The sequence below is a fragment of the Notolepis coatsorum genome, assembly GCF_963971535.1.
Source record: "Notolepis coatsorum genome assembly, chromosome: 9".
In the NCBI taxonomy this organism is placed as follows: Eukaryota; Metazoa; Chordata; class Actinopteri; order Aulopiformes; family Paralepididae; genus Notolepis; species Notolepis coatsorum.
In genome coordinates, this window is record NC_140173.1 from 114717205 (window position 1) to 114730889 (window position 13685).

Here is a 13685-nt window from a genome sequence, read left to right on the forward strand (position 1 = left end):
GATACCGGAGTCTCATGGCAAGCACAGAGAGACTCAGAAGGAGCTTCTATCCCCAGGCCATCAGGATGCTCAACGAACAATAACACTATGCAACAACCATCAAATGCACTCACAGCACACACATCCATACGCACACACTCACTTTAAACAAACAACTCACTGCAGCACCCACTCTACACACTTTAGAACACCTAAACACACTTTATATTTATTAGTAAAGAATTTGCACTACAACCCATACCTCATTACACCTTACTGTAAATTGTACCTCATCCCATTTCTGCTTTGTACTGTATAGTATATTGTATTGTAACTCAGTTACTTCTACTCTGCATTGTACATTTTATATATGTATATACTGAACACTTTTGTCTACATACTTGACTTCTATTTTATACTGCTATACTTATTTTATACTTATCTATTTTTGTCTAGCACAGTCCCTGGAGCGAAACAGAAAGAAGCATTTTGTATAAAAGTATTCTGTACTTCTGTATGACAACTAATAAAGAAACTTGAAACTTGAACTAGTATGTTTGAAGCCAATGTAAAAGACAGACATAACAAAAGGCTTTTCCGAAGATCATGTTTCTCAGTGTAGGAGTTGTTTGGGTTTCTTGGTGGAGGTTATGGTGCAGGCTGGCCGGCGACAGAGACAGAAATAACCTTTAATCTGTCTAATTGGCTAATAATCTGATTTTAGTGTGAGCCACAGAGATTCTGTATTTCATTGTTCATATTGAGTGTCTGGTTGGGGAGAGGTTAAGTGTATGTATGTATGTGTGTGTGTGTGTGTGTGTGTGTGTGTGTGTGTGTGTGTGTGTGTGTGAGAGCATTAGGGCTGCACGATTCTTGCTAAAATGTGAATCACGATTTGAGATCACTAAGAATTGAGATCACGATTCTCTCACACGATTCTTATTTTTCGTCATTATTTAAAAAAAGTAAAGTAAAAAGTAAAAAAAATTAAAAAATATGTTCTAATAATTATTCATAATTTAGAAATGAGATTGCATAGGTCTATGAATCGAGATCGGATTTCTTTTTCGATTAATCGTGCAGCCCTAGTGAGCATGATTAGAGGTGACATTAGTAGAGGTTACATAAAAAATGCAATAACAAAGCAGAAACAAAAATACACATAATAAACACACTGTGGGCCCTATTTGAAGAGGCTGGTTCACACAAAAGCTTGTTGTCCAACCAACACAATGACTGTGACTCCCAGCCTGCTTACAAAGAGCAAGCAGAGAAACATTGCAAACCCTCATCCAGTGACTTGGATGGAGAGGAGCTGTGCAGTCTCCCAAGGACACCTAGGAGCCAGAGGCAGCCGCATGAGACTGCTTTCAGAGACTTACTGGAGGCTCAGCTCCAACACAAGCTGGGGCCGCAGAAGGAGCCAGATCTCCTCATGTTGTCACAAGGTGTGTGGGGATGTCAGAGCTCATACCAGTCCAGAGGCTGACCAGAGGGGCAACACCTCCATCATACCAGTCCAGAGGGACAACACCTCCACCATACCAGTCCAGAGGGACAACACCTCCACCATACCAGTCCAGAGGGACAACACCTCCATCATACCAGTCCAGAGGCTGACCAGAGGGACAACACCTCCATCATACCAGACCAGAGGGACAACACCTCCATCATACCAGTCCAGAGGGACAACACCTCCATCATACCAGTCCAGAGGGACAACACCTCCATCATACCAGACCAGAGGGACAACACCTCCATCATACCAGTCCAGAGGGACAACACCTCCATCATACCAGTCCAGAGGGACAACACCTCCATCATACCAGACCAGAGGGACAACACCTCCATCATACCAGACCAGAGGGACAACACCTCCATCATACCAGTCCAGAGGGACAACACCTCCATCATACCAGACCAGAGGGACAACACCTCCATCATACCAGACCAGAGGGACAACACCTCCACCATACCAGACCAGAGGGACAAGACCTCCATCATACCAGACCAGAGGGACAACACCTCCATCATACCAGACCAGAGGGACAACACCTCCATCATACCAGTCCAGAGGGACAACACCTCCATCATACCAGACCAGAGGGACAGAGGGACCTTTAATCGGCGTAGTTTATTATCACATTGGTACACAGTACATGAGACCTTCTCTCTGTGGGAGGTAGGTGGGAAGAGACAGAGAGGGAGGGAACAATCCCTTAAATACCCTCTTACCTGGCGCCAGCGTCAATAGCTCCGCCTATAGCGCCCTCTTGTGGAAACAGTTAAGACAGTTACATGCAATCGTATACATCACATAACTTTAACACTCCCACTTACGGCTGTCTTGTATACTGTACAACTTTTTCAAAAACAATCTTCAACGTCAATGTCAGTCAATAGGCAATATTTACACACCAAACATGACCTCTGCAAATCTTCTCAATTTCAGTTTGGAAACAGGCTTCCTCATAAGCGTCTGCTACCATGTCGTCTGTAGGACAATAAACAAGTCATTTCTTCCCCGATGACAGATCTGATTAAATGATATTTTATATCCACATGTTTACACCTCTGTCGGCACACAGGGTTTCTCGCAATTGCAATGGTTCCCTGGTTGTCTTCATAAACAACAGTTTTCTTATATACATAGGTATCCATTCCTTCGAGCAGTTGTTCTAGATAAATACATTCCTGTATTGTCATAGCTAGAGCCATGTATTCGGCTTCACAAGTTGATAGTGCCACTGTGGGCTGCTTTTTTGTTTTCCATGAAACCAGTGAGCTGTTTGTGTTCAAACTCACACAATATCCTGTGGTACTTCTTCTATCTGTGGTGTCAGCTGCCCAGTCTGCATCACTGTAGGCTTTAAGCCCTAAGCCCTCGCTGCTCTTTCTGAAACACAGCTGTTTATCTGCTGTACCTTTGAGATAACGAAAAACATGTTTTGCTGTAATCCAGTGCTCCTCTGTGGGGTCAGCAAAATGCTGTGACAATTTACTCACTACAAAACATAGGTCAGGGCGAGTACATGTTGTCAAATAAATGAGGCTACCTACATCTGTCAATTTCTGAGCATCCTCTTGGTAGTCTAGCTTTTGATCACATGGTGTTTTCCTTGTTCTACATTCTTGCATGTCAAAAAGTTTCAGGATCTTCTCCACATATCTCTTCTGGGATATTTTTACACAACTGGCAGACTGTTCGAAGTCCATGCCTAGAAAATGTTTTACCCTGCCTAGGTCTTTCATTTTGAATCTGGTTGAGAGCATACTTTTCACCTGCTCTAGGTTTCTAGTGTTGTCTGCTGCGATGATCAAATCATCCACCCAAATGACAATTATCACCTTTCCTGACTCTTTTGACTCCCTTGAGTAAACACAGGGGTCTACTGGGTTCTGTAGGAAGTGATCTTCAATGAGACATGTATGAAGCATCTCGTTCCAATTTTGCCCAGACTGTTTCAGGCCGTAAATGGATTTCTCTAGCTTACACACTAGCTTCTCTCCTTTCTTCTCGTAACCTTCAGGTTGTTCCATGTATATCTCCCTATCTATGGGTGCGTGCAAGTAGGCTGTCTTCACATCGATCTGGTGTAAAATCAAACTGTCCTCAGCTGCTTTCTGCATCACTACCCTTACACTGGTCAGATTGGCTGTGGGGGAGAATGTCTCACCGTAGTCTATCCCCTCCCTCTGACTGTAACCTTTAGCTACAAACCTGGCTTTGTACTTGTCGTGGCCTTCAATACCCTCCTTTTTCACATCTGGACTCGAGCTATCCTCTGTCCTGCAGGTAAGCATAACACACTGATCCAAATGGGTGCATCCTAGCTAGATTACACTTCTTTCCCGTCAGTGCTGTATACAGGGTGGTGCCCGTGTGCTTATTAAAACACCCGTTTCTGGTATAAGCGGCTTCTTGCACCGCATAATGCCATAGACTCTTAGGTAAGTTACTGTCTACTAGCTTACACCTAGCCATTTAGAAAAGAGTGCGCCATTCCCTCTCTGCCACTCCGTTCTGGTGTGGGGAGTATGGACATGATGTCTCGTGTCTTATCTTGTTCCTTCTCAACAGTGATTGGAACTCTCTATTTGTGAACTCGGTTCCGTTGTCGGACCTCAAGCATCTTATGTTACCATAAGGGGCTACGTCTGCCAGGAATTTCTCCATGGCCTGGAGTGTGTCACTCTTTGCTTTGAGAAAGTAAACAAACACTGCCCCTGTACACACATCTGTAAAAGACTGTACATATCTAAAGCCTCCTATGGACTCGTTGCTTACTGGACCGGCTAGATCTGTGTTAACTAGCGCAAGTGGTACCTTTACTTTTTCTGTGGGATTTCTGTTTCTCGATTGAGTAAACTTCCCCTTTATGCACACTACACATTCTCTGTCAGGTCTACGCTTTTCACCTTCAATGTGCATGCCTTCTGTCACTGCTTGCAGTTTCAGTAAATCCTCGTAATTACAATGACCCATAATCTCATGCCATGTCTGAATATCGTGACTGACAGTCACGTTACACATATCATTATTATTACAGTTGTCGTTGTCATTACATTATGTAGATAATACATTCTCTTGTACACCTTTATGTTAAATTGCGTACCATCAGGCTCTACAAGAAAATGTTTACCTTCATTGAAGAATACTTTGGCACCATTCGCAGTAGCAGCCATTACAGAGAATAGTTCTTGTGGGAACGAGGGTACGTAGAGAGCGTTCTTTAATGTCACTGTACACCCGCGCCCCTCACTGTCTATGAGGAATACCTGTGCGTCTCCTCTCTCTTGCGCCAACCCGTAGGTGCGCTTCCCGTCTGCCAGCTCCATGCTGTGTCTCTCCGGGTCGAAAGTGTTGTCAAAGTTCTTGAACCGACTCCTGTCGTTGATGATGTGGTGCGTCCCTGTGTCCACGATCAGTCCCTTCATTTGGGCCTGCTGCAGCTGCGTTGGCCTGGTGATGCACGCTGTCTGCCCCCCGAAGATGAAGTCTTCGCAAGCATGGCTTTGTCAGTATTCCAATGTACAGTGCCCCCCCCCCCCCTACCCAACCCCCCCCCCCCCCCCACCTCCAATGTACAGCCCCACCCAACCCCACCCCACCTACCCAACCTCCTCCAATGTACAGTTTCTATGTCAAATGTATGTCAGTATTCCAATGTACAGTGTCCCCCCCCCCTACCCAACCCCCCCCCCCCCCCCACCTCCAATGTACAGCCCCACCCCACCTACCCAACCTCCTCCAATGCACAGTTTCTATGTCAAATGTATATACACTCTTTTTCTGGATTTTTTTAGTATCACAAACAGTACTGTATTTGCAAATCTGGTATGTCATAAATGTATAGATGTAGCAGTACTACATCTGTATGTCGTGTGTGTCATATGATGAATTGAAAATGGGGGACCCTGATGGAAACAAGACGAAAGTCTTTCTCAGGTCTGCATCCTCTTGACAATTGTATGTATTGAGCTGTACTGTACCCTTTCTGCAATCTGTTAAACTTTTCAATCAATCAATCAATTCTTGTCCCGCTACTCTCCGGGCGTCGTCTCGATTCGTCTCACGTCCACCGTTGCCGCCATCTTGTCCACTGCCGCCATCTTGTCCATGCGCATACCCCGTGCTCTGGTCGCGTTTCTTCATGCACACTGTCTGTGTGCCCCGTGGATTTGCAGAAGCTACACCAGACAGTCTTTGTGCAGTTACCTTTCCGATGGCCTTTTTCTCCACATCGCCAACACGCCAGCTCCGTCGTGGGCCTGGTCTTCTCCCTCGGCGTCGCTCGGGCCTTCAGCACCCTCTCTCCCGCCTCCGCGGCGGCTGGGTGGATATCTTCTGAGGCCTCGACATTTCGTAACTTGGCCTTGAACTTTCCCAGCGTCATGTCCGCTGAACCGTGTGTTACCAGGAGTGTGAACGGTTTGTACAGCTCCGGTAGTCCCCTCATCACCACCATTAGCCCATCGCTTGGTGCTTCTCCTGCACTCTTCAACGCCGTAATGATCTGCTCAGCTCTGATGACGTATTCGGTCACAGTCTCGGTGTGCCCCTTCTTCAGTGCTGTTAGTGTTATGTAGAGGGACACGACTCGGGGTCTTCCTTGCCCGATATAATGTTCTCTCAACACTTTCTCTGCCTTTGTGTCACGGAATATCAGCCCCAAGCTTGTGTCGTCGAGCAGTGGTGCTAACTCACAGTATGCGTCTGCATTATGCTTGTCGTCCAGGGCTTGTGCTTCCGCCGTCAGGTCTCCCGTGGGGGCCGTCAAGATCGTCGTCTTCAGTCCCACACCGTGCATGCAGCATAACATGCGCTCTTCCCAGAGCTCATAGTCCTCTGCCTTTCCATTGAATGAGGGCCATTTGCTCCTTCCCTTGGTCGCCATCCTCCTTTTTGATGGTAGGTGTAGCTTTAGCTCTATTGGTATAGCCTTTAGCCAGGCGGTGCTCCCGGCGCTAAACTAGCCTATACTTCAGCTAAACTTGCTACCCTTATTATTTCGCCCCTGCGTGATCTGGGCCCATAACCTGTTGACAGAACTGGCTATGGGGCGACAATAATATGTTCATGAGGCATGGTTTCTACCTTTAGCCTTTAATCGGCGTGGTTTATTATTTACATTTCACAACAGCAGCACATGAGATCTCCTCTCCGTGAGAGGTAGGTAGGAAGAGACAGAGGGGGAGTCGGCATCAGCTTATGTATAGGTAGACAGTTACTCAGTTACTAGCAATCATATATAACCTCTAACTTTAACAGGACTGATGTGGTCTCTCCTCTTGGTTCTAGTTAGTAGCCTAGCTGCCGAGTTTTGAATGAGTTGGAGTCGTTCTGTGTTTTTTTTGGGAGGCCAGTGAGGAGTGCATTACAGTAGTCAAGTCGGCTTGCGATAAAGGCATGGATCAGTTTTTCAGCATCTTTTTGATTTATAAACGGCCGTACCTTAGCTATATTTCTAAAGGTGGAAAAATTATGTTTTTGTCACCTTGTTGATGTGTGATTTAAAGCTTAGGTCTGAGTCTATTATAACACCAAGACTTGTAACTTCGTGTTTGATCCAAGGAGTAAGTTGCCCCATATTGCTCTAACATTTCTCTTTTTGTTATAGGACCGACTATTAGGATTTCAGTTTTTTCATGTAAACAAGACGAAAGTCTTTCTCTGGTCTGCATCCCCTTAACAATTGTGTGTATTGAGCCGTACTGTATTGTACCCATTCTGCAATCTGTTAATAAAGTTTTCAATCAATCACACATTGAGGAGAGAGCCTCTGTCATGACAGTATTCCATCTCCTCTGGCTTGTACTATAGTGCCACTCTCTTCAATAAACTGGTCTGTTTTCACTACTTACCCTTCGTCTCTGTGCTGGAGGGGCCCTTAGAGAAAGCCACTTATAGGTGGCCTGTGGCAGGGTCTACTGCTACACCCAGGATTTACAAACCCCTTTTATCTCAGACTATGTTCCTTCCACCAATGGTTCTCAATATGGGGGTTGGGACCCTCCAGGAGGTCACAAGGTAATTTTGGATGTTTGTCTCAACAGGGATGCATCGGTACATAAGAGCTTGCTCTTTGTGTGACATCCCATTTATAATATATTTTTTTAAAGAAGTATACTATTTTGATCATTTTGCAGCCATTACGCTTCCTTCCAGTAATTAGTACAGAGGGTAGGAATTGAATACAAGATAAAATAAGATAAGATATTCCTTTATTGATCCCCTTGGGGTAATTCAGGACATTTAAGGTTTATTTTCTGGTCGGAGCAGCATTAGCCAGGCTAGCAAAATGTCCCTTCCTGTGGGAATATCAGGTTCAAATGCAGTCTGTTAAACAGACAGGATCACCATCATCACATTATACACAAGACAAATACACACAGTGGCCATTCTATTAGCAACACCTGTAGCCACACCCAACACACAAAGTTGAGTGTGGTCACTTTATTAGGTGTACCTAATATATATACACTGTGTAGTAGTAAAGACACAGTCTATAAAAGGCTCAGTACCCGTCATTCAGACAGACAGATGTACATTATGTACATGTACATTAGCTTGGTAAATTTGGAAATGTATCACGTTACCAAGTTGAATACGAGGTGTTCAGGTTGCACTCGTTATGTCAGGACCAATCAGATCCAGGGCAACAGGTTCAGCCAGATTATTCAACCCTTATTTCTTGATGCATGGATGTTCCCATTCCAGACAATGTGGTCCTTTCAGCATTTTATCTTATCTTTGTTCCAGATTCCCACACACACCTGAAGATCCTTACACCCGATTACACTGCACTCCCACGCACATAGAATCTAATAAATCTACAGCGGTTCCCATGTGCTTCTCCTATAGCACACCCAATCTAGATTAAACTGAGCTATTACTGCCCTGCTCCCCCTTTCTCGCTCATTCCGTCTAGACCAGAATCTTCTCACCCCTTCTCTGTCACTCTTACTGCTGCAGTAAACTTGCCTCTGGTGTCATAAAAAGACAGACAACAGGACAAAGAAATTATTTTTGTAATCTATTTTTATTTCACCTTTATTTTACCATTGGTCATTTGAATTCTCTAGTGGTCAAAATGGTTTGGTATTGTCAATAGTGAATTACACTGTATGCAGAACAATGCAGTATTGTACATATTTTCATATTTTGCTTCAATACAATAAGATTAAATTCAGTAACATGATCAATATGATACAAAATATTGTGAAAAAAGTTTTTTCCCCAGTTCTGGTCAGTCTGAAATGTTATTTAGGCACTGGTGAAAATTACTCCTTGCTGTTTGGCCAGGGTTTGAAGTCTTCAGATTCACAAGCCTATAGGATGTTCAGATGTCCACACTAGGGGGATGCAAGCAATTAATTAGCTTTGGATAATCAATTAACACTGCCTACCGAATGTACTGCCCAGTTTGTACAGGTGTCTTACTCTTGTGTGGAGTAGCCAGACAGGGACGGACGGACAGACAGGGACGGAAATAATGAATTCAATGTGTTTAATACAAAGGAAGAAAGAGGTGCTGGAAAATCATTACAATTAGATTTAGACTTGTTTATTTAATAAATTATAAAAAAAAAATGTTAGACTAGTTTCTTTGATAAATCATTAATATTAGATTTAGACTAGTTTAGTTAATAAATCATTCAAATCTGATTTAGACTGGGCGGCCGGGTAGCGCAGCGGACCAAGCGTCTGTCTACCACCACAGAGACAGTGGGATCGAATCCAGCTGTAGTGCTTCCGGGTTGGCCGACCGTCCATACTAACACAATTGGCAGTGTTAGCGGGTGGGAAACCCGGCAAGGGTGGGTCCTGGTCGTTGTAAACAGCGACTCCTACAGTTCGGTCGGGGCGCCTGCACAGCAAGGGAAGGATCTGGGAGAGGTAGTGTGACCTTCCACACGTTACACTCTCCCAGTGAGAGTCCGCGCTGCCAGGTGAAAAGAAGCGGTGGGCTGGGTACACATGTGTCGGAGGAAGCATGTGATAGTCTCCGCCCTCCCGGACCGACGGTAGGGGGTAGAGTGCGCAACGACCAGGAAGGGGATTGGGCATAACGAATAACATTGGGAGGGGAGAAAAACGGAAAAAGAAGGGCGGCAAAGATAATAATAAAAAAAAAAGAATCTGATTTAGACTAGTTTATTTAATAAATTGTTCAAATTAGATTTTGACTACTTTAAAAAAACAAAAGCATAACCAACATGCTTGACAGATTCAAAGAAATCGTGCATTCTGAACTGCCTGTGGGGTTTATTGAATTGATAGTTCATTGCATTAATGTATTGTGTCACTGCCTTTTGAATCAATGTATAGTCACCAACCCTAGTGCGTATGAGTGTGTGTGTGGGGCAGCAGAAGGTTAATAAAGAGCAAGGCATGTCATTAAGACGGGGAGAACATCTGGGGGAGGAGGGTGGGGGCTGGATGGGGTTGAGGAGGAGTGTGGGGGCAGGGGAAGCTGCTTCCAGAGACAGCTGTGCAGAGATTAAGGGTCGGATTTCAAAAGGTTGTATTGGATCAACAACCTGTGTTTTTAGTAAACTTAATATTTTGTTAGCATCCAATGTATGTGTGTGTGTTATGTTATGGCTTGTGTGTAATATGTACACATTGTGTGTGTGAACATATTACTCTTCGTTTGTGTGTCTTTTCTATATATAAAAGTGTGTGTGTGCGCATGGTCATGCATGTATGCGTGTGCCCAATGCCCACATTTAGGCTACAGTATGTGTCCTAATGAATGGCTATTGCCCAGAAACAGCTAATGAATGTGACTGAGACCAACCTACTCTTGTGTTCCATTCACCAGTTACTGATCACCCAGACAACGAAGCTCATTGTGGAGCGGATCTCAATGAAATTAGATCTCATATCTCAACTCCACTGGTGCAACTACTGGGTTACTCAGCAACTCCGTCGGCCCAACATCACCATAATCTCATCCATCATGCAGCTTATCTATCCAGGGAACTGGCGTTGTTGAGAGACAGGAACAGTCTGCGTGCATTCAGTTGTAATTACAGACAGAGAGATCGACAATGACAAAAACTGTATAATATGGGTCCTGGGATTGACTGAATAGATCCTCCTCTCTCTGTCTGACACACACACAAAGATGCACACGTGCACGCACTTACATCAATTACACAATCTGTCCTTGATTATTTGAATAAACAGCACTAAAACAACCTTTATCAGCAATGACGTACTGTATGTGCGTTCTTTGTAGGAAATGTATGATGTCAGAAATTGGTCACAGTAAAGATACACTGCTCTAAGGTTACTTACTTAGGCTTCCATTATTCTCAAACCTATTACAGAACAGCATGAGCTTTCAAAGGAGGACATTCTCTCAGGGGAGGTAGTTCAAAACACAAGGCTTTCATCAAGTGATCAAATCACCCATTCCTCTGCTTATTTCTAAAGCAAACTACAAATAAATGCTTATATCCAAAAAGCAGTATAGATAGATAAATAGGTCTATATACATGTATGTATGCATTTGGTTATGTATAGGGTTGTAGGCAGGTGGGTAGGTGGTAATGTATTATTATGTACACAGTATATATGCATCTATGTACTGTGTGTATGTATGTTTGTATTTACACATATCTTTTGAATGTATTACTGGTATTTAAAAAATAATATGTATATTTTTGTATGTTTGATTTTATAAAACAGGGCAAGTTCTCTATAAAGCCTCTAGGCTTCTAAACTTCTCCTACTCAATATGGTTATGTATTTTTTTCTTTTGTTTAACTCTTTATGTGTTAATAAATCAAATACAAATACAAAAATTGTCAATGAAATCCTCATAAGAAACTGATAGTAAGAACATTGGGGGTTTTCAAAGAATGTTTTGAGAGATTTCTACTGGCTGAAGGGATCATCCTAGTTAAACCAGACGTATGCTGTTGGTTGGAACCGGCTATATCCACGAAACAGAGGTTTAGAGAGAATCACGTGAATGGCTTAGGAGGAATAAGAGAATTTAAAACAAAATTGTGAAATTTCAATGGCCCTAGTTGTACGTCACTTTCATATAGATAACAAAGCTTGGACATCACAAAGTAACAACACATTTCAAATATCACCATGATCACACAAGCCACCAAGGCTTGCACCACTTCTTGATGTTTTTAGTTTTGTGAGAATTGATAATGGTGCCATGAGGCCAAATGACACAAAACATCACAGGCCTCCTTGCTATTATATTTGTCAAGTTTGGTGTGAACAAGTAACGCGTCACTTCCTGTTTACCAATGCATTTTCCCAAAATGTTATTGGTCATACTGTTTGGCTTAATTATGCTCAATTATGTAAGACTTTGGTCCGTAAATGCCACACATCAAGAATCAAGTGAACAGCCTAGGGGAAATAAGATTTTCAAAATAATAAAAATGGCAGAAAATCCAATATGGTGGACTTCATAGGACCTTATGGGAAAAAGCTGCATCTCTGGATATAATTTCTTTCTGCGACTGAACAACAAAAGGAAAAATGCTCATTTGAACATTTAAAGCTAGAGGAAAGGTTATGGGGTCACCTAAATGAATAGGGCTCTTTGTCTAGTCTAGGGGTTATGAATGTGCACTGCAAATTTGAGAAGATTTGAATAAAAAGTTATGGCGCTCACAGCAAGGATCTGCAGCGGTGGTGGAGGATGCAGACAAGGCAGAGATTAGGGTAAATCCAGAATATCCCAGACACTGTTGTAAATAATAATAATAACCACTTGACAGCATTATCTAGACTCCTCTGTTCCCCCTCTAACTCTCTCGCTCTATTCCCTGCCCTCCAGCTCTCTACTCCCTGCCCTCTAGCTTTCTCTCTCTACTCCTTGCCATCCAGCTCTCCCTCTCTACTCCCTGCTCTCCATCTCTCTCTCTTCTCCCAGCACCCCCCCCCTCTCTCTCTCTCCAAAGTGCCAGCTATGCAGCTTTTCACACATTTGTGTACATAACTCAAAAGCGCCTAAAGCCTGGTTTCTCAATCTATGGGTTGGGACCCAAAATGGATTAAGCCTTCTTCTGGTGGGTCCCCACATGACAGTAGTAATATGTTTGTGATTTGTTTCAATGAGTGTGGGTACAATAGAGTAGTTATGTGCACGTCCAGGTGCAGGATAAAGATACACGTGGAGACTAAAAGAAGAGAATATTACAGCCCAATACTTCATTGACTAAAAAGCAATGTTTCAACCCTAATTTGGGTTGAAAGGACTTGAAAGGTTTAAGAAATCCTCACCTAAAGGAACAAAAAATGCCCAGCAAACAAACAAGCTGTCATACAACACAAGTAGACCTACCTGATCTGTAACTAATGGATTCCTTTAAGAAGTTCAGCATGCTCAGCATGTGATGTGGTGACAGCGAGGCTCTGAGGAGCAGTCCTGTCCTTTGTGTGTTCTCTGGTTACCTTCATACACCAGTGTCAGGTTAGGGCTTGTCCTTTACACCTTGATATTAGCCAAACCACTCCTCTTTACATGTAGCAATGCACGTGCACACACACACGCACACACACAGGTGCATAAGCACACACAAAAGCTCTCACACATAACATATTCTCTGGTTCTCACTCACATACACAACTTCTCTCTTTCTTTCTCTCTCTCTCTCTCTCTCTCTCTCTCTCACACACACACACCTGCCACCCACTCACCTCACCTGCATCAGTGATCGTTGGCTCTGGTCTCCACTTTGAAGGCTGGTGAGAGGGAGCGGTTCCAAAGTACACCATTGTTGTGAGGAGCGTCTCGGAGCACACTTCCCCTTTCCAACCCCCACCAACACACGCCACTGTAGACACACCTCTGACCCAAACACACATGCAAACACATACTACCTGCACCATTCACGCTCTTGTGGTGAATTTACTTTGCATGTATAGTATCAATACCTTTTGACATATGTGAAGTAAAATTTTTAAGGGCAGTCAATATTTAATCTGATTAATCGCATGATTGTCCATAGTTAATTTAGCAAATTAATCGCATTTAAAAAAATATGTATCTACCTTAAATGGATCTTTTTCAAGTTCCAAGTTTTAATACTCTTATCAACATGAGTCAACAAATGCTTGCTTTATGCAGCCATTTAACACAAAAGGATGACCCTCATGCATTGCAAATTTGCATCAAATTCAAAACAGAGTGATGCACAAAATAAAAGAAAAAAATAATTTA

The 13685-nt window shown here is 43.3% G+C and overlaps 1 protein-coding gene across 1 annotated transcript in view; it reads right to left on the reverse strand.

The window, feature by feature from the left end:
- Positions 1 to 13118, reverse strand: part of LOC311234312 (uncharacterized protein) — a 32713-nt gene extending 19595 nt beyond the window's left edge. The window contains exon 1 of the mRNA XM_084321451.1: positions 12807 to 13118. The gene's annotated coding sequence lies outside the window, so the exon portion shown is untranslated. The remainder of the gene's footprint in view (positions 1 to 12806) is intronic.
- Positions 13119 to 13685: the final 567 nt, after the last annotated feature.